The sequence below is a fragment of the Heptranchias perlo genome, chromosome 14 (assembly GCF_035084215.1).
Source record: "Heptranchias perlo isolate sHepPer1 chromosome 14, sHepPer1.hap1, whole genome shotgun sequence".
Lineage (NCBI taxonomy): Eukaryota > Metazoa > Chordata > Chondrichthyes > Hexanchiformes > Hexanchidae > Heptranchias > Heptranchias perlo.
The window spans coordinates 6,091,566-6,118,925 of record NC_090338.1 but is presented as its reverse complement, the minus strand read 5'-3'; positions in this window follow the sequence as shown (position 1 = coordinate 6,118,925).

Genomic DNA, 27,360 nt, shown 5'->3' with positions numbered 1-27,360 from the left:
TCCAGTCGCAAAAAACACCCGTCAACCATTACCCTTTGCTTCTTGCCACTGAGTCAATTTTGGATCCATCTTGCCACTTTCCCTTGGATCCCATAGGCTTTTACTTTTTTGACCAGTCTGCCATGTAGGGCCTTGTCAAAAGCCTTGCTAAAAATCCATGTAGACTACATCAAGCACGTTATCCTCATCGCCCCTCCTTGTTACCTGCTCAAAAAATTCAATCAAGTTCGTCAGACACGACTTTCCCTTAACAAATCCATGTTGCAGTTTTCCACTGGGATTGGTGGTGGGACCACTGATGCTCACAATTTACATTAACAATATGGATTCAGGAATCAGAAGTACAATTTCAAAATTTGCATACGACAAATACAAAAAAAGGATCCAGCAGAGGTGACAGAGGGGCATTCTGGGAGAAGTCGGCTCAGTCACCTCCACTGAACAGTGGGTAGCAGAAGAAGCCCTTCAGTGACTACCAGGAGGAAAGGCATCCAGCAGAGGAGACTGAGGGGCATTCTGGGAGAAGTCGGCTCAGTCACCTCCACTGAACAGTGGGTAGCAGAAGAATTGGTGTCGAGGAGCAGTTTCTGCGGACGCAACCGAGACTCCAGGATGGTATGTTGCCTCCCTGGTGCAAGGGTCAGGGATGTCTCGGAGCGGCTGCAGGACATTCTGGAGGGGGAGGGTGAACAGCCAGTTGTCGTGGTGCATATAGGTACCAACGATATAGGTAAAAAACGGGATGAGGTCCGACAAGCTGAATTTAGGGAGTTAGGAGTTAAACTAAAAAGTAGGACCTCAAAGGTAGTAATCTCAGGATTGCTACCAGTGCCACGGGCTAGTCAGAGTAGGAATGACAGGATAGCTAGGATGAATACGTGGCTTGAGAGATGGTGCAAGAGGGAGGGATTCAAATTCCTGGGCCATTGGAACTGGTTCTGGGGGAGGTGGGACCAGTACAAATTGGACGGTCTGCATCTGGGCAGGACTGGAACCAATGTCCTAGGGGGAGTGTTTGTTAGTGCTGTTGGGGAGGTTTAAACTAATGTGGCAGGGGGATGGGAACTGATGCAGGAAGTCAGTGGGAAGTAAAGTGGTGACAGAAACAAAAGGCAGTAAGGGAGAGTGTACAAAACATGACCGGACAGATGGTCTGAGAAAGCAGGGCAAAGACCAAGGGAAGTCTAGATTAAACTGCATTTATTTCAATGCAAGAAGTCTGATGGGCAAGGCAGATGAACTCAGGGCATGGATGGGTACATGGGACTGGGATGTTATAGCTATTACTGAAACATGGCTAAGGGAGGGCAGGACTGGCAGCTCAATGTTCCAGGGTACAAATGCTATAGGAAAGATAGAGCAGGAGGTAAGAGAGGAGGGGGAGTTGCGTTCTTGATTAGGGAGAACATCACGGCAGTAGTGAGAGGGGATATATCCGAGGGTTCGCCCACTGAGTCTATATGGGTAGAACTGAAAAATAAGAAGGGAGAGATCACTTTGATAGGATTGTACGACAGACCCCCAAATAGTCAACGGGAAATTGAGGAGCAAATATGTAAGGAGATTACAGACAGCTGCAAGTAAAATAGGGTGGTAATAGTAGGGGACTTTAACTTTCCCAACATTGACTGGGACAACCATAGCATTAGGGGCTTGGATGGAGAGAAATTTGTTGAGTGTATTCAGGAGGAATTTCTCATTCAGTATGTGGATGGCCCGACTAGAGAGGGGGCAAAACTTGACCTCCTCTTGGGAAATAAGGAAGGGCAGGTGACAGAAGTGTTAGTGAGGGATCACTTTGGGACCAGTGATCATAATTCCATTAGTTTTAAGATAGCTATGGAGAATGATAGGTCTGGCCCAAAAGTTAAAATTCTAAATTGGGGAAAGGCCAATTTTGATGGTATTAGACAGGAACTTTCAGAAGTTGATTGGGAGAGTCTGTTGGCAGGCAAAGGGACGTCTGGTAAGTGGGAGGCTTTCAAAAGTGTGTTAACCAGGGTTCAGGGTAAGAACATTCCTTATAAGGTGAAGGGCAAGGCTGGTAGAAGTAGGGAACCTTTGATGACTCGGGAGATTGAGGCCCGAGTCAAAAAGAAGAAGGAGGCATATGACATGCATCGACAGCTGGGATCAAGTGGATCCCTTGAAGAGTATAGAGTTTGCGGAGTAGAGTTAAGAGAGAAATCAGGAGGGCAAAAAGGGGACATGAGATTGCTTTGGCAGATAAGGCAAAGGAGAATCCAAAGAGCTTCTACAAATACATAAAGGGCAAAAGAGTAACTAGGGAGAGAGTAGGGCCTCTTAAGAATCAACAAGGTCATCTATGTGCGGAACCACAAGAGATGGGTGAGATCCTGAATGAATATTTCACATCGGTATTTACGGTTGAGAAAGGCATGGATGTTAGGGAACTTGGGGAAATAAATAGTGATGTCTTGAGGAGTGTACATATTACAGAGAGGGAGGTGCTGGAAGTCTTAACGCGCATCAAGGTAGATAAATCTCCGGGACCTGATGAAATGTATCCCAGGACGTTATGGGAGGTTAGGGAGGAAATTGCGGGTCCCCTAGCAGAGATATTTGAATCATCGACAGCTACAGGTGAGGTGCCTGAAGATTGGAGGGTAGCAAATGTTGTGCCTTTGTTTAAGAAGGGCGGCAGGGAAAAGCCTGGGAACTACAGACCGGTGAGCCTGACATCTGTAGTGGGTAAGTTGTTAGAGGGTATTCTGAGAGACAGGATCTACAGGCATTTGGAGAGGCAGGGACTGATTAGGAACAGTCAGCATGGTTTTGTGAGAGGAAAATCATGTCTCACGAATTTGATTGAGTTTTTTGAAGGGGTAACCAAGAAGATAGATGAGGGCTGTGCAGTAGACGTGGTCTACATGGACTTTAGCAAAGCCTTTGACAAGGTACCGCATGGTAGGTTGTTACATAACGTTAAATCTCACGGGATCCAAGGTGAGGTAGCCAATTGGATACAAAATTGGCTTGACAACAGAAGACAGAAGGTGGTTGTAGAGGGTTGTTTTTCAGACTGGAGGCCTGTGACCAGCGGTGTGCCTCAGGGATCGGTGCTGGGTCCACTGTTATTTGTTATTTATATTAATGATTTGGATGAGAATTTAGGAGGCATGGTTAGTAAGTTTGCAGATGACACCAAGATTGGTGGCATTGTGGACAGTGAAGAAGGTTATCTAGGATTGCAACGGGATCTTGATAAATTGGGCCAGTGGGCCGATGAATGGCAGATGGAGTTTAATTTAGATAAATGTGAGGTGATGCATTTTGGTCGATCGAATCAGACCAGGACCTACTCCGTTAATGGTAGGGCGTTGGGGAGAGTTATAGAACAAAGAGATCTAGGAGTACAGGTTCATAGCTCCTTGAAAGTGGAGTCACAGGTGGATAGGGTGGTGAAGAAGGCATTCAGCATGCTTGGTTTCATTGGTCAGAACATTGAATACAGGAGTTGGGATGTCTTGTTGAAGTTGTAAGGCCACACTTGGAATACTGTGTACAGTTCTGGTCACCCTATTATAGAAAGGATATTTTTAAAGTAGAAAGAGTGCAGAAAAGATTTACTAGGATGCTACCGGGACTTGATGGTTTGACTTATAGGGAGAGGTTAGATAGACTGGGACTTTTTTCCCTGGAGAGTAGGAGGTTTAGGGGTGATCTTATAGAAGTCTATAAAATAATGAGGGGCATAGATAAGGTAGATAGTCAAAATCTTTTCCCAAAGGTAGGGGAGTCTATAACGAGGGGGCATAGATTTAAGGTGAGAGGGGAGAGATACAAAAGGGTCCAGAGGGGCAATTTTTTCACTCAAAGGGTGGTGAGTGTCTGGAATGAGCTGCCAGAGGCAGTAGTGGAGGCGAGTACAATTTTGTCTTTTAAAAAGCATTTGGACAGTTGCATGGGTAAGATGGGTATAGAGGGATATGGGCCAAGTGCAGGCAATTGGGACTAGCTTAGTGGTATAAACTGGGCGACATGGACATGTTGGGCCGAAGGGCCTGTTTCCATGTTGTAAACTTCTATGATTCTATTCTATGACACCAAATTGGAGGGTGTGGTTAATACAAAGGAAGAATGCGTCAAAATGCAAGAGGACATTAATAAACTTGCAGAATGGGCGTGTTATTGGCAAATGAATATCAATATAGATAAGTGTGAGATGGTGTATTTTTGTAGGAAGAATAAGGAGGCCACATACTGCTTAGATAATAAGACTCTAAACGGGATAGAGGAACAAAGGGATCTGGAGGTACAAATACACAAGTCACTAAAAGCAGCAACGCAGGTTACTGAGGCCATAAAAAAGGCAAATCAAGCACTTGGGTTCATTTCTAGAGGGATAGAATTGAAAAGCAAAGAAGTTATTTTAAACTTGTATGGAACTTTGGTTAGACCGCACTAGGAGTATCGTGCACATACTCTGATTAAAAAGGATATCGAGGCATTGGTGAAGATGCAAATAAGATTCACAAGGATGATACCAGAACTGAGAGGATATCCTTATCAGGAAAGGCTGAACAGCCTGGGACTCTTTTCTCTAGAAAAGGTGACCTGATAAAGGTCTTTAAGATCATGATAGGATTTGATAGGGTAGATGTGGAGAAAATGTTTCCGCTTGTGGAAGAGTCCAAAATTAGAGGTCATAAATATAAAATAGTCGCTAATAAATCCAATAGGGAATTCAGGAGGAACTTCTTTACTCAAAGAGTGGTAAGAATGTGGAACGTGCTACCACAAGGAATAGTTGAGGCAAGTAACATAGATGCATTTAAGGTGAAGCTAGATAAACACGAGGGAGAGGGGAGTAGAAGGTTATCCTGATCGGGTTAGATGAAATAGGGAGGGAGGAGGCTCATGTGGAGCATAAATGCCAGCATAGACCAGTTGGGCCGAAGGCTTGTTTCTGTGTTGTAGTTTTGATGTAATTCAATGTAAAATAGATGAGGGCTACCTTTTGGTGGCAGCCATGGACCCTGGGTAAGTCCAGTGGTAGAATGGAGACTTGTTAGCAGATGACTCCCTGGTGTTCCAACACAGGAAAAGTATCCTGGCAGCAGAAGAGTCCAAAAGATCAAGTAGGAGAAAGGTCCCAGTGGTGGAAGCAACATTCAAGTGATGGAAAGGGCAGTGGGGGTGAGGTTGAGGAATGTGGTCAGGAGGAAGTAGATTTAACTTCTAGATCAGGTTAAGATATTTCCATGTTATGAGTCACAGGACCTCAAGCAGCAGAAGAAAGGAGAGTGGTAAAGGAGGGGAGTGGCATGGATGGAAGAGGATGACCATGGATGGGGTTGTAGAGAAGAGGAGCTCAGCAGGGAACTTCCAGTCCAAGTGCCTTCTTGGAGGAACAATGCCCAACTTCAGATGCGTGCCCTTTTCCTTTTTACCATACCAGTCAGTTGGGAGGTGGTCATTATAGTGCTAAATTGTGGGCATATTTAATAATCACTACTTTCAGATTTACCTCACCAGATTCCTGATTAAAATTAGTTTTCTATTACTCTTTTCAGCCCTGTTAGTGTCCTGCAGGATGGACAGTCGTCATTACGTTGGGCTTCCTCAGTGGAAATAATAAAAGTTTTAATTTGTGGATTAATGTCTGCTAGCAACAAGGTTGAGACGTTCCAAATTTATTCAGTTTGGAGCCCCTGTTGGGGGGAGGGGGTGCAGGTGAAACTGGTCTAAGCCAGTGGTGCGAATCAGGCTCATAGCGAATCGATGGCCCGTTTTACACCGCACGCGATTTTCTTTTCCAATGACCAATTTCAACCCCTTGTAGTTGGCAGAGGTGTGCTAAATCTGAATCAGCTCCTAGAGGTGAAAGGTCAAATTGCTAACCCACTACAGCCCACCTTTATATCCACCTGAACAGGCGATTTAATGCCTTGTGCAACAGCACAGCGCTCCCCCAGCACTGTACTATCAGCTAAAGTTATGTGCTCAAGTTGCGAATCAGTTCTTGAACCCACAACTTTGCGCTTCAGAGGCAAGAGCATTATCTCCAAGCCAAGTCAACATTACAGCTGTGCTCTGATAGTTGATGTTATTAGCATATTTGTGGTTTATTGTACAGCAATTACAATGTTTTGTCTAGTGCAACGATTTATTTGTTTTTTTTAAATGTTCAGTAATGCTAAATGCATTGACCCTGATAAGCCATCTTTTCCAGATGACAGCTCTGAGGAATGTGACTGAAATCTGATCAAATATTCAAAACCTGCTGCAAATGGGAACAGATTTGCATTAAGAATGTGGCGTGGTGTTTACAGTTTGAACTACAATAATATCTCTGAACATTCTTCTACTAATTGCTGCATTGTAATATTTCATGACTAATTGGAGGTCATGTAACTGGAAGGTTAGTTCAGGAAAAATAAACCACTGTGTCGCTGTATGTCACGAGGGGCTTATTCCCAGTGGATATGGGGCGATGATAACAAAGGCTCGGTGTTATCTGAGAGCCACTGTGAAACCCTGAAAACATTGTTTCTTGGCTTTCCCAATAGCTGAGCTGGTTAAATCAGCTATCGATCAGCAAGGTCCCAGATCTGATTCCCAGTCTATGCTGAGTTAACTTATATAATATATAATATAAAAACATTTTTTGAGGAGGTAACAAGGAGGGTCGATGAGGGCAGTGCGTTTGATGTAGTCTATGTGGATTTTAGCATGATTTTGGACAAGGTCCCACATGGTCAAAAAAGTAAAAGCCCATGGGGTCCAAGGGAAAGTGGCAAATTGGATCCAAAACTGACTTAGTGGCAGGAAGCAAAGGGTAATGGTCGATGGGTGTTTTTGTGACAGGAAGGTAGTTTCCAGTGGGGTTCCGCAGGGCTCAGTACTAGGTCCCTTGCTTTTTGTAGGCTATATCAATGATTTAGACTTAAATGTAGGGGGCATGATTAAGAAGTTTGCTGATGATACAAAAATTGGCCATGTGGTTGATAGTGAGGAAGGAAAGCTGTAGACTGCAGGAAGATATCAATGGACTGTTCAGGCGGGCAGAAAAGTGGCAAATGGAATTCAATCCAGAGAAGTGTGAGGTAATGCATTTGGGGAGGGCAAACAAGGCAAGTGAATACACAATAAATGGGAGGATACTGAGAGATGTAGAGGAAGAGAGGGATCTTGGAGTGCATGTCCGCAAATTTCTGAATGTAGCAGGACAGGTAGACAAGGTAGTTAAGAAGGCATGCGGGATACTTTCCTTTATTAGTTGAGGCATAGACTCTAAGAGCAGAGAGGTTATGCTAGAACTGTGTAAAACACTAGTTAGGCCACGGCTTGAGTACTGCGTACAGTTCTGGTCACCACATTACAGGAAAGAATGTGATTGCACTAGAGAGGGTATAGATGAGATTCACGAGGATATTGCCAGGACAGGAGAATTTTAGGTATGAGGAAAGATTGGATAAGCTGGGCTTGTTTTCTTTGGAACAGAGGAGGCTGAGGGGTGATTTAATTGAGGTGTATAAAATTATGAGGGGCCTCGATAGAATGGACAGGAAGGGAATACACAATGAATGGGAGGACCCTAGGCAAGACAGAGGGTCAGAGGGATCTTGGTGTGCAAGTTCACAGATCCCTGAAGGCGGCGGAACAGGTAGATAAGGTGGTAAAGAAGGCATATGGGATACTTGCCTTTATTAGCCGAGGCATAGAATATAAGAGCAAGGAGGTTATGATGGAGCTGTATAAAACACTGGTTAGGCCACAGCTGGAGTACTGTGTGCAGTTCTGGTCGCCACACTACAGGAAGGATGTGATCGCTTTGGAGAGGGTGCAGAGGAGATTCACCAGGATGTTACCAGGGCTGGAGCGCTTCAGCTATGAAGAGAGACTGGGAAGATTGGGTTTGTTTTCCTTGGAGCAGAGGAGGCTGAGGGGGGACATGATTGAGGTGTACAAAATTATGAGGGGCACAGATAGGATGGATACTAAGGAGCTTTTTCCCTTCGTTGAGGGTTCTAAAACAAGGGGACATAGATTCAAGGTAAAAGGCGGGAGGTTTAGAGGGGATTTGAGAAAGAACTTTTTCACCCAGAGGGTGGTTGGAGTCTGGAACTCACTGTCTGAAAGGGTTGTGGAGGCAGGAACCCTCACAACATTCAAGAAGCATTTGGATGAGCACTTGAAATGCCATAGCATACAAGGCTACGGACCAAATGCTGGAATATGGGATTAGAGTAGACAGGGCTGATGGCCGGCGCGGACACGATGGGCCGAAGGGCCTCTATCCGTGCTGTATAACTCTATGACTCTATGACTCTATGACCTATTTCCCTTAGCAGAGAGGTCAATAACAAGGGGGCATAGATTTAAAGTAATGGGTAGAAGGATTAGAGGGGAGCTGAGGAAAATATTTTTTCACCCAGAGGATGGTGGGGGTCTGGAGCTCACTGCCTGAAAGGGTGGTAGAGGCAGAAACCCTCATCACATTTAAAAGGTACTTGAAGTGCCATAACCTACAAGGCTACAGACCCAGTGTTGGAAAGTGGGATTAAGCTGGGGAGCTCTATTTCGACCGGCACAGACACGATGGGCCGCATGGCCTCCTTCTGTGCCGCAAATTTTCTATGTTTCCATGTTTCTAAAATAAAAACAGAAAATGCTGGAAATACTCAGCAAGTCAGGCAGCACCTGAGGACAAAGAAACAGAGGTAACATTTCAGGTGGATAACCTATCGTCAGATTAAATAGTTTTTAAGCAAGTACAGAGCCAGGAAAAGGAGGAGGGAGGGATGTGGAGGAAAGAACAAAAGGGAAAGTCTCTGATAGGGTGGAGGGCAGGAGTGATTAAATGACAAAATGGGTGATGGTGCAAGGCAAGGAGGGTGGTAATGGGACAAGTAAAGAAACAAAAGATGGGTCCAGAGGAGCTGTAAATGGCAACAGCAGAACCATTACCAGCAACTGCTGTCCGAAAAAATGGCAGCAGTGGTTATGATCTGAAGTTACTGAAATCAATGTTGAGTTCCAGAAGGTTGTAAGGTGCCTAATCGAAAGGTGAGGTGCTGCACATGGAGCTTCCGTTGAGCTTCATTGGAATAGCATAAGAGGCCGAGGACAGAGAGGTCAGAGTGGGAGTGGGACAGGGAATTAAAATGGCAGGCGACTGGAAAGTCAGGGTCACGCTTTCAGACTGAGTGGAGGTATTCAGCACAGTGATCACCCAATCTGCATTTGGTTTCCCCAATGTAGAGGAGACCACATCGTGAGCAGCGAATACAGTATACTAAATTGAAAGAAGTACAAGTAAATTGCTTTTTCACCTGGAAGGAGTGTTTAGGGTTCTGGATGTTGGGAAGGGAGGAGGTGAAAGGATAGTTGTTGCATCTCCTGCGCTTGCACGGCAAGGCACTGTGGGAAGGAGAGCGGGTGTTGGTGGGGTGATGGAAGAGTGGATAGGGTGTCGTGGAGGGAGCGGTCCCTTCGGAATGCTGAAAAGGGGGGGAGGGAAAGATGTGTTTGGTGGTGGCATCATGCTGGAGGTGGCAGAAATGGTGGAGGATGATCCTTCGAATGTGTAGGTTAGTGGGGTGGAAGGTGAGGACAAGGGGGACCCTGTCTTGGTTCTGGGAGGGTGGGGAAGGGGTGAGGACAAAAGTGTGGGAAATAGGACAAACAAGGTTGAGGGCCTTGTCAGCTACAGTGGAGAGGAATCCTCAGTTGAGGAAAAAGGAAGACATATTGGAAGCACTGGTGTGGAAGGTAGCATCATCAGAACAGGAGCGCCGGAGACGGAGAAACTGGGACAACGGAATAGAATCCTTACAGGAAGAGAGGTGGGAGGAATGTAATCAAGATAGCTGTGGGAGACGGTGGGCTTATAGTAGATATTGGTTGACAACCTATCTCAAGAAATGGAAGGGAAGAGAAGAGTCAGAGAAGACAGGTGTGGCTAGTACCCATACGGGTTCCCATAGTGATACTTTTTATTTGGAGGAAGTGAGTGGTGTCAAAGGCGAAGTTGTTCAACGTAAGAACAAGTTCAGCCAGGCAGAGGAGGGTGGCTCTCCTTCCCATGGCACCTTCCCGTGCGAGCACTGGAGATGCAACACCTGCCCTTTCATCTCTTCCCTTTCCAATTTCCAGGGCCCAAAACAGGTGAAACAACGATTTACTTGTACTTATTTCAATTTAGTATACTGTATTCACTGCTCACAATGAGGTCTCCTCTACATTGGGGAGACCAAACGTAGATTGGGTGATCGCTTTGCTAAACACCCGCTCAGTGCGCAAGTGTGACCATGACCTGCTGGTCGCTTGCCATTTTAATTCCCTATCCCACTTCTATTCTGACCTCTCTGTTCTCGGCCTCTAACACTGTTCCAATGAAGCTCAATGGAAGCTCGAGGAACAGCACCTCATCTTTCGATTAGGCACTTTACAACCTTCTGGAACTCAATAGTCATTTCAATAATTTCAGATCATAACCACTGCTCCCATTTTTTCACACAGCAGGTGCTGACAATGGTTCCGATGGTGCCATTTACAGCTCCTCTAGTTTTGTTTCTTTACTTGTCCCATTACCACCCTTCTTGCCTTGCACCATCATCCCTTTTGTCATTTAATCACTCCTGCCCTCCACCCTATCAGAGACTTCCCTTTTGTTCTTTCCTCCCCTTCCCTTCCTCACCATCCACCACCCCCGCCCCCCCCCCCCCACCGCCTGCCCACTTCCCTGGCTCTGTATTTGCTTAAAAACTGTTTAATCTTCAACTTCTTCCAGTTCTGACGCAAGGTCATCGACCTAAATTTTAACTCTGTTTCTTTCTCCCAGGCGCTGCCTGACTTGCTGAGTATTTCCAGTATTTTCTGTTTTTATTTCAGATTTCCAACATCTGCAGTATTTTGATTCTGAGTTAACTTATGTCAGTCAGGTGGCGACTGGCTTATAAGAACATAAGAAATAGGAGCAGGAGTAGGCCAATCGGCCCCTCGAGCCTGCTCTGCCATTCAATAAGATCATGGCTGATCTGATCCTAACCTCAAATCTAAATACATGTCCAATTTCCTGCCCACTCCCCGTAACCCCTAATTCCCTTTGCTACAATTGGCCTCAGCATCCAGGGTTAGGAAGGGAAAAGTCCGCCAGGGTTCATGCTACTGATTTCTCTCCAGCCCCACTCCCTCCGTTGGACAATGTGCATGTGCAGGCGATGGGTGAGGACAGCATCAGACAGTGGTGCCTCCCACCCACCACTGATGCTTGCTCAGGCATTTGGACAAGGGGACAATGTCTTTGGGATGGAGGCTAGAAAATTTCCCTTCTGTTGCATATCTAGGAGTTCTGAACCACAAAGGAGAACTATCTAAGGAAAATAGGAGAGTACAGACAGAAAATACTGCCGGTCCCAGAAACTAATCGTCCTCAAAACTATTTCCAATTCTCCCTTAACTTTTGCCAACTCTCTGCCACCCTGGACAGTCCATTCCACACGTTCACCATCCTCTGTATGAGATAATTAAATCTAATCTGTCTGTTCACCTTCCTCTTCTAAGCATGAGTCCATGTCTCCCCTGGTTCTAGACTTTGTGGCAATCTCAAACATATCACTGGGGCTCAATTCCCTTAAAAATGTTGAATATCTCCCCAGAGCGCTCTCTTCTTCAAAGTAAACAATCCCGGTCTTTTCAACCTCTCCTCGTGGAACTTATTAGCTTGTTTGTCCTTTTTCTGCATTGCTTCCAATGTCTGGATATCCCTGATGCAATACAGCAACCAGAATTATACACAGTAGTACAGATGTGTCTGTATCTTCATGTGTCTTCTTATATGCCAGAAATGTAACCAGCATTGGGGCTCTGCTGTCACTGAAGACAGATGAAAAAGGCTAACGCTTCCTTTGCCTCTTCTCAGTCCTGAAGGACTGTATCCAGGCTAATGTTTGAATCCACCAGGACCCAATATGAATTAACAGTGTCCCTTGAAACATTCAAGCAAAGCTTAGATATTCCTCCTTGACCCATGTAAGGCTGTACTAGGGGTCACCCACCACCATATCCCACCAGTTAGCAACTCCAAATAAATAAGAATGTTATTGTAGTACAGGCAATGACAATGGTACCTGTTAGAGCGACACATGGCCAGCAGACCCAAGCTTATACTGCCAGCTGAACTTAGCTCTCGAGTCAGAAAAAATGGAGCTCTGCACCTTCAAGCTTACATGCTCCACTCACCAATATCTGAATGCCAGTTCAATTATAAATTTAGCAGAGATAGTTCAGTCACTCTCTTCAGTAAAGAAACGAAGAATGAAGCTTAAAAAGTTCCCTGGGTATTATTTTAAACTTTACTTTGATCAGTTGCAGCTAAATAGCAGGGGGCATGAAGTCAAAATCTCCGACGTTCAAGAACTTTGGAAAGAGAGGTCAGAGATGGGACGGTAGTTTGCAAGGACAGATGGGCCGATGGTGGGTTTTATGAAGAGGGAGGTGACGACAGTGATTTTGAAAGAGAGGTGGACAGTACATAAGGAGAGGGAACCATTTACAATGTCAGCTAATGGGGACTAGGTAGGGGAGTTGGGTGGTCAGCAGTTTAGTGGGAATGGGGTCAAGGGAGCAGGATGGGTTCCATGGAAAGGATGAGCTGGGAGAAGGCATGAGGTAGGATAGGGAAGTAACTAAAGAAAGACAGAGATTTAGAAATTATAAGTGACTTGAGTGAGAGTTTTTTCTAGGGACAAACACAGAAGGAAGCGGGGTTAGAAGAGGGTAGGGGGGCGCGGGTGGAGTGGGGGGAATACAAAGAAGTGGTAGGAGAAGGCCTTGCCTGTGATAAGAGAGGCTACGTAAAATGGCAAGATTGAGGGGGTGTCCATGAATATGGGGAATATATATGGTGGGAGAGGATTCAGGAGGACAGAAGCCAAGGGAAGCTGAGATGTGCTGGCCAGGCTGACCTATCCATGTCACCTATCTGATACATGTGTGTGTAGCACACTGACTGACAAAACTGTGATAGTTGGAGTTCGGTGTGGGGAAGTGTGAGGCTTTTAAATATCACATAAAGATTATGTATTATCATAGTATCATAGTATGCGACAGCACAGGAGGAGGTCATTCAGCCCACCGTGCCTGTACCGGCTCTTTGAAAGAGCTATCCGATTAATCCCATTCCCCTGCTCTTTCCCCATAGTCCTGTAAATTTTTTCCCTTCAAGTATTTATCCAATTCCCTTTTGAAAGTTATTATTGAATCTGCTTCCACCGCCCTTTCAGGCAGCGCATTCCAGATCATAACCACTCTGCGTAAAAAAATGTTTCCTCATGCCACCTCTGTTGTTTTGCCAATCACCTTAAATCTGTGTCCTCTGGTTACTGACCCTTCTGCCACTGGAAACAGTTTCTCCTTATTAACACTATCAATACCTTTCATGATTTGGAACACCTCTATTCAAATCTCCTCTTAACTTTCTCTGTTCTAAGGAGAACAATCCTAACTTCTCCAGCTCTCCACATACTGAAGTCCCTCATCCCTGGTACCTTTCTAGTAAATCTCTTCTGCACCCTCTCTAAGGCTTTGACATGCTTCCTAATGTGTAGACATCCATCCTTCCCAGAATTGAACACAATATTCCAGCTGAGGGCTAACCAATGTTTTATAAAGGTTTAGCATAACTTCCTTACTTTTGTAATCTGTGCCTCTATTAATAAAGCCCAGAATCCCATATGCTTTTTCAACAGCCTCTTTAACTTGTCCTGCCACCTTCAAAGATTTGTGTATATTAACCCCCAGGCCTCTCTCTTCCTGTGTCCCCTTTAATATTGTACCATTTAATTTATATTGCCTCTCCTCATTCTTCCTACAAAATGTATCACTTCACACTTCTCTGCCTTAAAATTCATCTGCCATGTGTCTGCCCATTTCACCAGTCTGTCTATGTCCTCCTGACATCTGTTACTATCCTTCCCATGGTGTCATCTGCAAACTTTGAAATTATACCCTGTCCAAGTCCAGGTCATTAATATACATCAAAAAGAGCAGTGATCCTAATACCGACTCCTCAGGGACACCACTGTATACTTCCCTCCACTCTGAAAAACAATCGTTCACCACTATACTCTGGTTTCTGTCCCCTAGCCAATTTTGTATCCACGCTGCCATTGTTCCCTTTAATCCCATGGGCTTTAATTTTGCTTACAAGTCTGTTATGTGGTACTTTATCAAATGTCTTTTGAAAGTCCATAAACACATCAACCGCACTACCCTCATCAACCCTCTCCGTTACTTCATCAAAGAACACAATCAAGTTAGACAAACATGATTTTCCTTTAACAAATCCATGCTGACTTTCATTTATTAGCCCATACTTTTCATTTTGTCCCGGATTATTGTCTCTAAAAGTTCCCCCACAACCAACATTAGGCTGACTGGCCTGTAATTGCCGAGTGTATCCCTCTCCCCTTTTTTGAACAGGGGTGTAACATTTGCAATCCTCCAGGCTTCTGGCACCATCCCCATATCTAAGGAGGACTGGAAGATTGTGGCCAGAGCCTCTGCAATTTCTACCCTTACTTCCCTCAGTAACCTAGGATGCATCTCATCTGGACCGGGTGACTTTTCAACTTTGAGTACTGCCAACCTTTTAAGTACCTCCTCTTTATCTATTTTTATTTTATCCAATATCACTACAACTTCCTCCTTTACTGCTACATTGGCAGCATCCTCTTCTCTAGTGAAGACAGATGCAAAGTATTCATTTCGTACCTCAGCCATGCCCTGTGCCTCCACAAGAAGATCTCCTTTTTTGTCCCTAATTGGCCCCACCCTTCCTGTGACTACCCTTTTACTATTTATATGTTATAAAAGACATTTGGGTTCCCTTTTATGTTAGCCATTAATCTATTCTCATACTCTGTGTTCGTCTTATTCCCTTTTTTAGATCTCCTCTGTACTTTCTGTATTTAACTTGGTTCTATACTGTATTATGAACCTTACATTTTGTCATAAACCTCCTTTTTCTGTTTCATTTTAATCTCTATATCTTTAGTCATCCAGGGGGCTCTAGCTTTGGGTGTCCTTCCTTTCCCCCTCGTGGGAATGTGTCTACTCTGTACCCGAACCAACTCCTCCTTGAAGGCCGGCCAACTTTTGATTCCAATCCACCAGTGCAAGATCCCTTTTTAACTCACTGAAATTAGCCCTCCTCCAGTTTAGTATTTTTACGCTTGATTGTTCCTCGTCCTTTTCAATAACAATTCTAAACCTAATGATATTATGATCACTGTTCCCCAAATGCTCCCTCACTGAAACATGCTCCACTTCATTCCCCAGAACTAGATCCAGCACTGCTTCCTTCTTCATTGGGCTGGAAACACACTGATCAAGAAAGTTAGAAGAGATTTTTTCTAATTTTAATGCAAACAAAAATTAAGAACTAAAAACTGGAAAATAAAAAAGTTGAAAAAACTTTAGACCCTTTAAGAGCTCCAAAGCTCAAAGAGCTTCCCATAGGCCCCATTCCAGAGGGATGAAGAGAGCACAAAGTCCAATCTGCCCTAAAAGGACAGAAAATTAGGCTAGTCTTCATCTCAATGTATTATTTAAATTAATCTGTCTCCTTTTCAGTGAGACCACAATAGCCCAGTTTAAAAGCTTACTTCAACAGCACCTCCCTCCTTTCCAGCCTCCACCAGGGAGAAGCACAAGAGCAGCAATATCGTGACAACACCACAGCCTTGAAGTTCAATAGTAGCGTGCCTGCTGTCAGGCGTCAAATGGGCACCTAAGCTTCCAATATGGCGGACAGCAAGCGTGCCCTCATTACGAGCCGGTAGTGCACCGTCCGTCATGTTGGTGTAGGCAAAAGAAATAGGCGTCCAAGGCCCATGCCTGAAACAGGCGTTAGGCCCTTTGCATATGCCCTTTGGATCTGAGCCAGATTTTCCAAGCCCCAGGGCCTGCTTCACTCTTGCGTCACCAGCTGTAGTAATCAGAAAATCTCCCCTATAGTCTACTCGCAGGAGCAGAATTACTGTGAAAATGTGCTATGCACTGTTAACATTTGAACGAGTCTGTAGGAAATTCCTTTATCTCATTCTCACGCATTAACATGCTCATTTCCTAATATTGCAAAGCTGAGTTTTCCTCAAATGTTTTACTGAGTTTGTTTTCAATTTTACAGAGATTAACAATCCTATATGCATTACAACCCACACATTCTATACACAGAAGCCACTACTTTTTTGATGGTCTGTTGATTTTGCTCTTTTTCAGATGTTGTCTGACAAACCGTTCAAATTCAATCGAAGGCCATATGAGGCAAAGTGTTTTTGTGGCAATTTCTTATTTTTTTGTGCTGATTTGAACAACAACTTGCATTTATATAGTGCCTTTAACATAGAAAAAATGTCCTAAGGTGTTTAACAGAGGCATTCGTTTAAAAAAAAAGGATGCTGTGCCAAAGAAGGAGATATTTAGAGGGGCGACCAAATGTTTGGTCAGAGGTGGGTTTTAAGGAGGGAATTAAGGAAAGAGGAGTTGGAGAGATGGAGGGGTTAAGGGAGGGTATCACAGAGCTTTGTAGGGTTGGAGGAAGTTATATAGATAGGGAGGGACAAAGCCAAGGAGTGACTTAAAGACGAGGATGAGGATTTTGAATTTGAGACAATGGGAGTTTGGGAGCCAATGTATGTTTACGAGGACAGGGGTAATGTGCAACAGGACTTGGTGCGGGATATTATATGGGCAGCAGGGATTTGGATGAGCTGACGATTACGGAGGGTGGAGGATGGGAGGCCTGCCAGGAGAGCATTGTATTAATTGAATCTGGAGGTGACAAAGGTGATAAGGGTTTCAGCAGCAGATGGGCTGAGGTAGGGGTATAGGCAGGCAATGTTACGTAGTTGCAAGTAGTCAGCCTTTGTGATGTAGAGGAAATGGAGTCACAAACTCAGCTCAGGACACAGGACGTTGCTAACAGTCTAGTTCAGCCATGGAGGATGATGGAGTTGATGCCGAAGGTACAGAGTTTGTGGCAGAGTCCAAAGACGATGTCTTTGCTTTCCCTAATGTTTAGCTGGAGGAAATTTCAGCTCATCCAAGTCTAAATGGGGGCAAAGCACAGAGGCAGTGAAGGGGTTGTGAGAGGTGGTGGAGAAGCACTGTGACGCATTTCCGAGTGGACAAGTCATGAGTGCACTTTCCTGATTATTGGATTGGCAATGGATGCAAGTGTCACTTCCAATAAATTAATTCAAAGTGGGTTTTAATGAGCAATTTGGACTTGAAAATAATCAATGACGCTAATGGAATTATGAATCTACCACAAAATATTTTGTCCATCTTCTCCTGGGTGTAAATCCTCAAGGAAAAGCTTTTCTATCAACAATCCAAAAGCACCAACCCTTTTAAAAATTTCCATTTCAATTTTTGTTTTCTTAAAAGGATTCCTGGCTTAATAGTAAGACATTCTTGATAAGTGGCTACTAAATTAAGAAGCTGCTTTCCAATGGCCCACTCCTGGTCTGGTACTGTTCAATTCCTGGTCCAAGTTAGCCAACTTCAGCTGGGGTGGGGGTAAGGGTGCTACAACTGATCTCAGTGCCCCTGTAACAGGGAGGGGAAAATCAACCAAGATGTCTACTCCTGATTACTATCCGCTGTCACTTCCTGCAGAGGGTGCACTTGGGGATGTCTGGTGAAAAAACCATCAGTCATAAGAACATAAGAAATAGGAACAGGAGTAGGCCATTCAGCCCCTTGAGCCTGCTCTGCCATTCAATAAGATCATAGCTGATTTTCTACCTCAACTTCACTTTGCCACCCTATCCATATATCCCTTGATTCCCAGTCTTGGCCGTCGGAGTAGCCCGCGGATACTCAGGCCTAGAAACTCAGTGGCGCCGTGCCCGTTTTTCGGGTGCTAAACGGGCGCCTAAGCCTCCAATATGGCGGGCAGGAAGCGCACAGCTGAAAAACAGGTGTCCTGAAACAGGCATTAGGCCTTTCTATTAGGTATCCGCAGCTCACCGATTTGATGATAATGAGGCCTAACCCCAGTATTAGGTGCGCCTCAGGCCAATCCACTCAGGCACAGGGATCTCTCCCTATGCCCCCTGTGTGCCCGTGTCTGGGCGCAAATGAATTTTTCCTCCTCACTGTCTTATGCCACATAAAGAATGGCAACTTCAATGAGGGCGGGAGCTGCTGAGGCACTCACCCAGCCACACCCAGTCGAGAGTCAGCATATCCAGGTCAAGAAGGGTAGAAAGCTAAGCAACAATATACCATAAGCAAAAGCAAAGGGGTACATCCCGCCTGAGCTAGAAATGGTTAATTCAACATGGACAGGTTAACAAAAGAGTGTCTGTTTCTTTAAGTCGTTATGTCGGAGGTGCCGATAATGAAGAGCAGACTCCGGAGCAGACTCAAAATCATGTCTATTCAAAGCCACATTCCTTGAAATAAAAACATTTCCACAGCCATGAACAACTTGACACCGGGATTTGCTTGGCAGTGAAGGGTAGGTTTAAAACTCCTGGACAGCTCATTAAAAAAATCTGACTGATAGTCGGCTGAACGAAGAAATGTGGAAGGTCATCTGCGGACTGTGGGCTCTCAATGGAACTTATTATGTGCTGATGACTGCAGTACTTTTTCCAGCCCACAGCAAAAATAAACATTCAGTGCCTCCGTGCAGGTTCCTGCTAACCTTTTCTGGGTATTCGTTTCAAAATCACTATCGCTGCTTTGAAAGTACAAACGTATGGAATTAATTATTTTCTCATTTCTGCGGTAGCAATGTAAATAAATAAAACCCTGGAAGGCAAGGTAGCTACGTGAACTATGAAGTGTCAATTGTTTTAACTTCTTCCTAACCTGCCAACTCTCCATATGATTATTCTTTTTTATTATGGCCCTGTACGCCATACATAGGACATAGTTGGGATGGTATAAAGTGATTGTATCAGACCAATTTTCTTTTTCCAACATTGAACCACTGTATACACAGACACAATCTCTCTCTCTAACACACGCATACTCACACACTCTCTCTAACACACGCTCACAATCTCTCACACACACACACACACACACACAGACACACTCACAATAGTGCCTCTGAATCAGAAAGTTGTGGCTTCAAGTATCATTCCAGAGGCTTGAGCACAAAATCCAGGCTGACATTTCAGTGCAGTACAGAGGGAATGCTGCACTGTCAGAGGTGCTGTCTTTCAGATGAGACGTTAAATCGAAGCTCCACGTGCCTTCTCAGGTGGACATAAAAGATCCCATGGCACTATTTGAAAAAGAGCTAGGGAGTTCTCTTTGGTATCCTGGCCAATATTTATCTGTCAACTAACACCTAAAACAGATTAATGTCAGTTGTGGCTCAATAGGTAGTGCACTTTGCCTCTAAATCAAAAGGTTGTGGGTTCAAATCCCACATCTGTATACTTGAGCATGTTATTTAGGCTGACACTCTAGTGTGCGACTGAAAGTGCACTGTCGGAGGTGCAACCTTTTGGATGAGACGTTAAACCAAGGCCCACGTCTGCCCTCTTAGGTGGATGTAAAAGATCCACAGTTCCTACAGATTGGAGGGTGGCAAATGTAACCCCACTATTTAAAAAAGGAGGGAGAGAAAAAACAGGGAATTACAGACCAGTTAGCCTAACATCAGTAGTGGGGAAAATGCTAGAGTCTATTGTAAAAGATGTGATAACAGAACACTTGGAGGCCATTAACGGGATTGGACAAAGTCAGCATGGGTTTATGAAAGGGAAATCATGCTTATCAAATCTACTGGAGTTTTTTTGAGGATGTAACTAGTAGAATGGATAGGGGAGAATCAGTGGACGTGGTGTATTTGGATTTTCAGAAGGCTTTTGGTAAGGTCCCACACAAGAGGTTAGTGTGCAAAATTAAAGCACATGGGATTGGGGGGAATATACTGGCATGGATTGAGAATTGGTTGACAAACAGGAAACAGAGAGTAGGAATAAACGGGTCTTCTTCCGGGTGGCAGGCAGTGACTAGTGGGATACTGCAGGGATCAGTGCTTGGGCCCCAGCCATTCACAATATATATCAATGATTTGGATGAGGGAACTAAATGTAACATTTCCAAGTTTGCAGACGGCACAAAGCTGGGGTGGAATGTGAGCTGCGAGGAGGATGCAAAGAGGCTCCAATGTGATTTAGACAAGTTGGGTGAGTGGGCAAGAACATGGCAGATGCAGTATAATGTGGATAAATGTGAGGTTATCCACTTTGGTTGTAAAAACAGAAAGGCAGATTATTATCTGAATGGTGATAGATTGGGAAAAGGGGAGGTGCAACGAGACCTGGTGTCTTTGTACACCAGTCGCTGAAAGCGAGCATTCAGGTGCAGCAAGCAGTTAGGAAGGCGAATGGTATGTTGGCCTTCATTGCAAGAGGATTTGTGTACAGGAGCAGGGATGTCTTACTGCAGTTATACAGGGCCTTCGTGAGACCACACCTGGAGTATTGTGTGCAGTCTTGGTCTCCTTATCTGAGGAAGGATGTCCTTGCCATGGAGGAAGTGCAACGAAGGTTTACCAGACTGATTCCTGGGATGGCAGGACTGACATATGAGGAGAGATTGGGTCGACTAGGCCTATATTCACTCGAGTTCAGAAGAATGAGAGGTGATCTCATCGAAACATATAAAATTCTAACAGGACTAGACAGACTAGATGCAGAGAGGATGTTCCCGATGGCTGGGGAGTCCAGAACCAGGGGTCACAGTCTCAGGATACGGGGTATGCCATTTAGAACCGAGATGAGGAGAAATTTCTTCACACAGAGAGTGGTGAACCTGTGGAATTCTCTACCACAGAAGGCAGTGGAGGCCAAGTCATTAGATGTATTCAAGAAGGAGATAGATATATTTCTTAGTGTTAAAGGGATCAAGGGATATGGGGAAAAAGCAGGAACAGGGTACTGAGTTAGACGATTAGCCATGATCATTTTGAATGGCGGAGCAGGCCCGAATGGCCGAATGGCCTACTCTTGCTCCTATTTTCTATGTTTCTATGTTATCTGGTCATTATCTCATTGCTGTTTGTGGGACCTTACTGTGAGTAAATTGGCTGCTGCATTTCCTACAACAGTGACTACACTTCAAAAGTATTTCATTGGCTGTAATGCGCTTTGGGACATCCTGAGGTTTTGAAAGGTGGTATATAAATGCAGTCCTTTCTTGGGCCAAGGAGTTTTGCCCCCATTGTATTTTGAGAACAAATCATTTGCTCATTCAGATAAGAAGTGGAGGGACTTTGCAGGGATATAATAAATTATTAAAAAAGGCCATAAAACCCAATCAGCCCTTCACTTGTGAAATCTGACAATATTCACATTATGCAATACAAACTTTCACCAGCAGTTTAATTTACATTCAAAGACATCTTGATCTGATTTTGAAGACTAAAGAAAAATCTGAATTTCTGTTATTATCGGATTAAACATGCAAAACAATTCTACAAAACTGGTTTCCATATTGCTTTCTTCATCCCATTTCCGACCGCGGAATCCATTTCATGTTCTCTTTACTCATATCCTGAAGTTATAGTTTTTCATTCCACAAAGACATTAGGTTCTATAGCCTAACCATATGCAGAGAACACTCGGTGAGAAATGCTCCCTGTGATTTTTATTCCACACATGAAGAAAACCTCAGAAACCATGAAAGACTTCACACCAGACCTAGTGCAATTTAGAAAAGATGTCAAGCAATGCCTGTTTTGTAGTGCAGACTACCTTTATGGAAAGGATCTGTGTTTGTTTTGTCTGTCGTGTAATTGAAACCCGTGGCCCAATTTCATCCAAATGGAAACCAGAACTCAGGGTAAGAGTTTTCAGTGTTCTTTTCGCAGAAGCTGAACCTGTCACATATTTTTTCCAGGGGCTTTGAAGCCAACTATGGTCACTGCCCCTGCAAAAATATACAAACTCAACACAGACCGGGCATTGAACTTGAGACCTTCCACTCTTTAGTTTCAGCCACCAAGACATAAGGGAAACATTCAAGGCATAGAACTGGTGGAAAGAAGAACCACTAGGCTAATACCCATTGTCAAAAGATTGAGTTAGCCTTGAAAGGAGATGATTGAGAGGGGACCTTATAGAAGTATATGAGAGAGAAGGTGTATCTGGAGTACTACGTCGAGGTATGCCAGGATACTAGAACAAGGGTCACAGATTAATACTGGTGAAAAGAAAATTTCAAACAGATGTCAGGAAGAATTTCACGCAAAGAGTGATGAACAATTGGAATGCTTCCTGGTAGTACAGTGGAGGCAAAAATCTTAGATTCATGCAAGAGTCAATTAGATACTATGATGGGATAATGTAGATCTATTCTCTGGATGAGTGAGCCAGCATGAGAGCATAAGTATTAGGAGCAGGAGCAGTCCTGCTCCGCCATTCAACAAGATCATGGCTGATATTCTACCTCAACGCCATTTTCCTGCACTATTCCCATATCCCTTGATGCCTTTAATATCTAGAAATCTATCGATCTCTGTTTTGAATGTACTCAATGACTGAGCCTCCACAGCCCTTTGGGGTAGAGAATTCCAAAGATTCACCACCCTCTGAGTGAAGAAATTTTTCCTCATCTCATCCTAAATGGCTTACCCCTTATTCTGAGACTATGATCCCTGGTTCTAGATTCCCCAGCCAGGGGAAACATCCTCCCTGCATCTACCCTGTCGAGCCTTGTAAGAATTTTGTATGTTTCAATGAGATCACCTCTCATTCGTCTAAACTCTATAGAATACAGGCCTAGTCTACTCAATCTCTCCTCGTACAGCAATCCCGCCATCCCAGGAATCAGTCTGGTGAACCTTTGTTGCACTCCCTCTATGGCAAATAAATCCTTTCTTAGGTAAGGAGACCAAAATTGTATACAATACTCCAAGTGCGGTCTCACCAAGGCCCTATATAATTGCAGTAAGACATCTTTACTCCTGTACTCAAATTCTCTCATAATAAAGGCCAACATACCATTTGCCTTCCTAATTGCTTGCTGCATCTGCATGTTAGCTTCCAGTGACTCATGTACAAGGACACCCAGGTACCTTTGAACATCAACATTTCCCAATCTCTCACCATTTAAAAAATATTCTGCATTTCTGCTTTTCCTACCAAAGTGGATAACTTCACATTTTTCCACATTATATTCCATCTGCCATGTTCTTGCCCACTCACTTAGCCTGTCTATATCCCCTTGAAGCCTTTTTGCATTCCCCTCACAACTCACATTCCCACCTGGTTTTGTGTCGTCAGCAAACTTGGAAATATTACATTTGGTCCCCTCATCCAAATCATTGATATAAATTGTGAGTAGCTGGGGCCCAAGCACCGATCCCTGCGGTACCCCACTAGTCACAGTCTGCCAACCTGAAACAGACCCGTTTATTCCTACTCTCTGTTTTCTGTCTGTTAACCAATTCACAATCCATGCTAGTATATTACCCCCAATCCCACGTGCTCTAACTTTGTTCACCAACCTCCTGTGCGGGACCTTATCGAAAGCCTTCTGAAAATCCAAATACACCACATCCACATCTACTAGTTACATCCTCAAAGAACTCCAGTAGGTTTGTCAATTATGATTTCCCTTTCATAAATCCATGTTGACTCTGCCAAATCCTATTATTATTTCCTAAGTGTCCTGTTATCACATCCTTTACAATAGATTTTCCCTACTACTGATGTCAGGCTAACAGGTCTGTAATTCCCTGTTTTCTCTCTCCCTCCTATCTTAAATAGTGGGGTTACATTTGCTATCCTGCAATCTGCAGGAACCGTTCCAGAATCTATAGAATTTTGGAAGATGACAACCAACGCATCCACTATCTCTATAGCCACCTCTTTCAAAACCCTGGGATGTAGATGATCAGGTCCTTGGGATTTATCGACTTTCAGTCCCGTTAATTTCTCTAGTACTATTTTTTTACTAATACTAATTTCTTTCAGTTCCTCATTCTCGCCAGACCCTTGTTTCTCCAGTATTTCTGGGAGGTTGTTTGTGTCTTCTTCCGTGAAGACAGACACAAAGGCCCTGATATTACCAGGGAGGCGGGTTGGCAGCGGGGGGTTGATTGGGCGCGTGGGTAACCCGCCCAATAAAATCGGTGCAATCCCTAGACGATTGCAGGTAAATTGAAGCCACTTACCTTGGCTTCCGGGTTTCCCGTTGGAAACCTGCGCAGTGGGCGGACTGTGCACCCGCATCACAGGCTGTCAGCTGGAGGAGCCCTATTTAAAGGGGCAGTCCTCCAATGCTGCTCCTGCAGCAAACAACCAAAACAGCAGCATGGAACAGCCCAGCGGAAAGGCTGCTCCCAGGTTCAATGATGCCTCACTCCAGGTGTTACGGGATGGGGTGAGGAGGAGGAGAGAGATATTCTACCTGGCAGATGGGAGGAAGTGGCCTGCCTCTGCCACCAAGAAGGCGTAGCTCGAGGTGGCAGAGGAGGTCAGCAGCAGCAGCAACGTAGCCCGCACCTGGATCCAGTGCAGGAAGCGCTCTAATGACCTAACTAGGTCAGCCAAAGTGAGTACACTTACTCATTCTCCTACACTCCATCTTCCACATCACCGTCCCCACCCCACAACTCATTCTGCACTGCCAACACTACTCTGTCACATCACTCCTCACACCCACTCAAACCTCATCCTCAACTTACCTGCACTTACTCACCTCCCCAGTACTCATCCCACCACTACCACGCAACCCAATCCTCATACAATGTCATGGCACTGTCTCATATTCACCCTCTGATGCATCTCTTTCACGGTCAGCCTCACCCAAACCAATGCATTCAGCAGTTGGCCACATCACCATCACTCACTCACACCTCTCTACTTTCTCCCCTAAGAGGAGAAGAGAGCCCAGAATGCACAGGAGAGGGTGAAGACTGGAGGGGGGGCCGCAACATCAGGTCGTCCTCACGGAGGTGGAGCAGGAGGCTCTCGAATTGAGCTGCACCCTCGAGTGCCTGTCCAAGGGGGACGCCGAGACTGCCACCCGACAAACGGCTGGCGACAGAACTTTAACATTCAGCACTCACAATAGCAAATGATGTTAACATGCCTTGCCATCTTCAGCAGCTCGACATCTGTCATCATGTTTAATATTGCCTTCTGTTCTCTTACAGGGCCTTCAGCAACTGCCGTGACGGCGGAGGGCGATTCCTCAATGGACCTGCCGGCCTCTGAGGGGGCACCGTCACATCTGAGCGAGCCATCCACCAGCATAGATACACACACCTCGATGGGTCCCCTTCGTCTCTTAGTTGGGGTTGCACATGGTGAGTCACCACACACGTGAGCACGAGCAGACACTAGCGGCAGGGGCAGCTGTAGAGAGTCTGCGTTGATGGGAGCATTCTTCTCCAGGCTCTGCTCAGCTGGACACAGATGTTGAACCCTGTGGGCCATCCATGAAAAGAAGAATGGTCGAGGGGCAGCAGCACATTTGTGAGGTGCTGGAACAGGTGTCACGCGCACTCTCCACAATCGCGCAGAGGATGGAGGAATCCAACTCCTGCATGAGTGGAATACTGTCACAGGGACGTGAGGGCATCTCTGAGATAGTGTCGCGGGTAAGTGCGGGAACGTCTGCGATGGAGTGAAGGCTAGCCTCTATCGAGCTTCAAGCACGGCTCAACAATGAGGCCATTGAGGCCCTGACAACAGCTGTTCGGACTCAGGGTGAGCAACTTTCTTCCGCCTTAAACAGGCAAGCAGATACACGAGTACTGGCCTTACAAGGCTTCACACATGTCCTCCAAACTGTCGTCCAGCAGAGTGGTAGGACTGATGTGGGCCTGGCCCAGGAGAGGGAAGATGGCGAAAGGGGGCATGGAAGTGGGGACGCCACTCAAAGCGCTTCCACGTCTCACCCGTTGCCCCCCTCTCAACCAGTACCTGCAATGCTGCCTCCTCTCCAGGTGGTCAAGTTTGCCCCTGCCCACAAGGGCACCGAAACCCAGAGGGCGTCGGCCAAAGCATCTAATCGGTCAGGACATGAACAAGAGCAACCTGCCACTACCTCTGCTGCAGCCACAGGGGATGCACCACGTAGGAGTAGCCGGAAGCGTAAGGCAAAGGTTTTGTAAGCACAAAGGGGATGCACAAGGGTGTTTGACGCTTTGTCATGTTTTTTATTTATATTTGATTTTTTTTCCACTCACAATAAATCTTATTATTGTCACCGCTACTGCCACGTCTTGCCCATTTTTGAATGGCTTGTGCAATAAGTACCTTTCATGAGGTTCACCATGAACACCCATACTTGATGCCACCCATTGTGTCACTCTACAGTGGGTGTAGGTGCAGTTCAACGACTATTTTGTGCAGGGGCGGGGGAGGGGGCTGGTGTGGCCGCTCCTCTGTCTAGGTGGTGAGGACTGGACTCTTCACACTGTCTGACATTAGGAGAACTATTCACATATCTGTGACTCCCTGGCCTCATGAGCAGCCAGGTGAGCCGCTGTTCTGCCCATGGGTTGCTCCTCCTCCTCGGCCTCCTCCTTCTCCTCAATATGGGTGTCAGATGTGGATGGGGCCTCCTCCAGTGGCACCCCTCTCTGTTGTGCAGGGCACAACTGACGACTATAATGCGTCCCACTCTGTCTAGTGCATGTTGAAGCGCACCCCCAGAATGATCAAGGCACCTGAAGCGCATCTTGAGCAGCCCTATAGCATGCTCAATTGTAGACCTGGTAGTGATGTGGCTGTCGTTTTATTGACGCTGTTGCTCGGTGATGGGGTTCCTCAGAGGTGTCATGAGCCACATGTGCAGGAGGAATCCCTTGTCCCCGAGGAACCAGCCCTTGCGGGCATTCGGTGCGTGGAAGAGGGGCGGGATGTTGGACTCCCGGAGGATGAAGGAATTGTGGCTGCTGCCAGGGTATCTGGCGCACACGTGAAGGAATCTCTTGCGGTGGTCACAGATGAGCTGAGTGTTGATGGAGTGATAGCCCTTCCTGTTGATGAACAGTCCTGGCTCGTGTGGAGGTGCTCGTATTGCTATATGGGTGCAATCGATTACACCCTGCACCCGTGGGAAGCCAGCCACAGCGTGGAATCCAACTGCCCTCTCCGTCTGGCTGAGGTCATCCATGGGGAAGTTGACGTCGTGCGAGGCCCTGCGAAACAAGCCATCGGTGACCTGCCTTATGCACTTGTGTGAAGACGACTGAGAGACCCCGGTGATGTCCCCGGTGGCACCCTGGAAGGATCTGGAGGCGAAGAAGTTGAGGGCAGTGGTGGCTTTGACAGCGACAGGTAAGAAGATGCTGCTCGGGCCAGCCGGGAGCAGCTCGGCATGAAGGAGGCTGCAGATGTC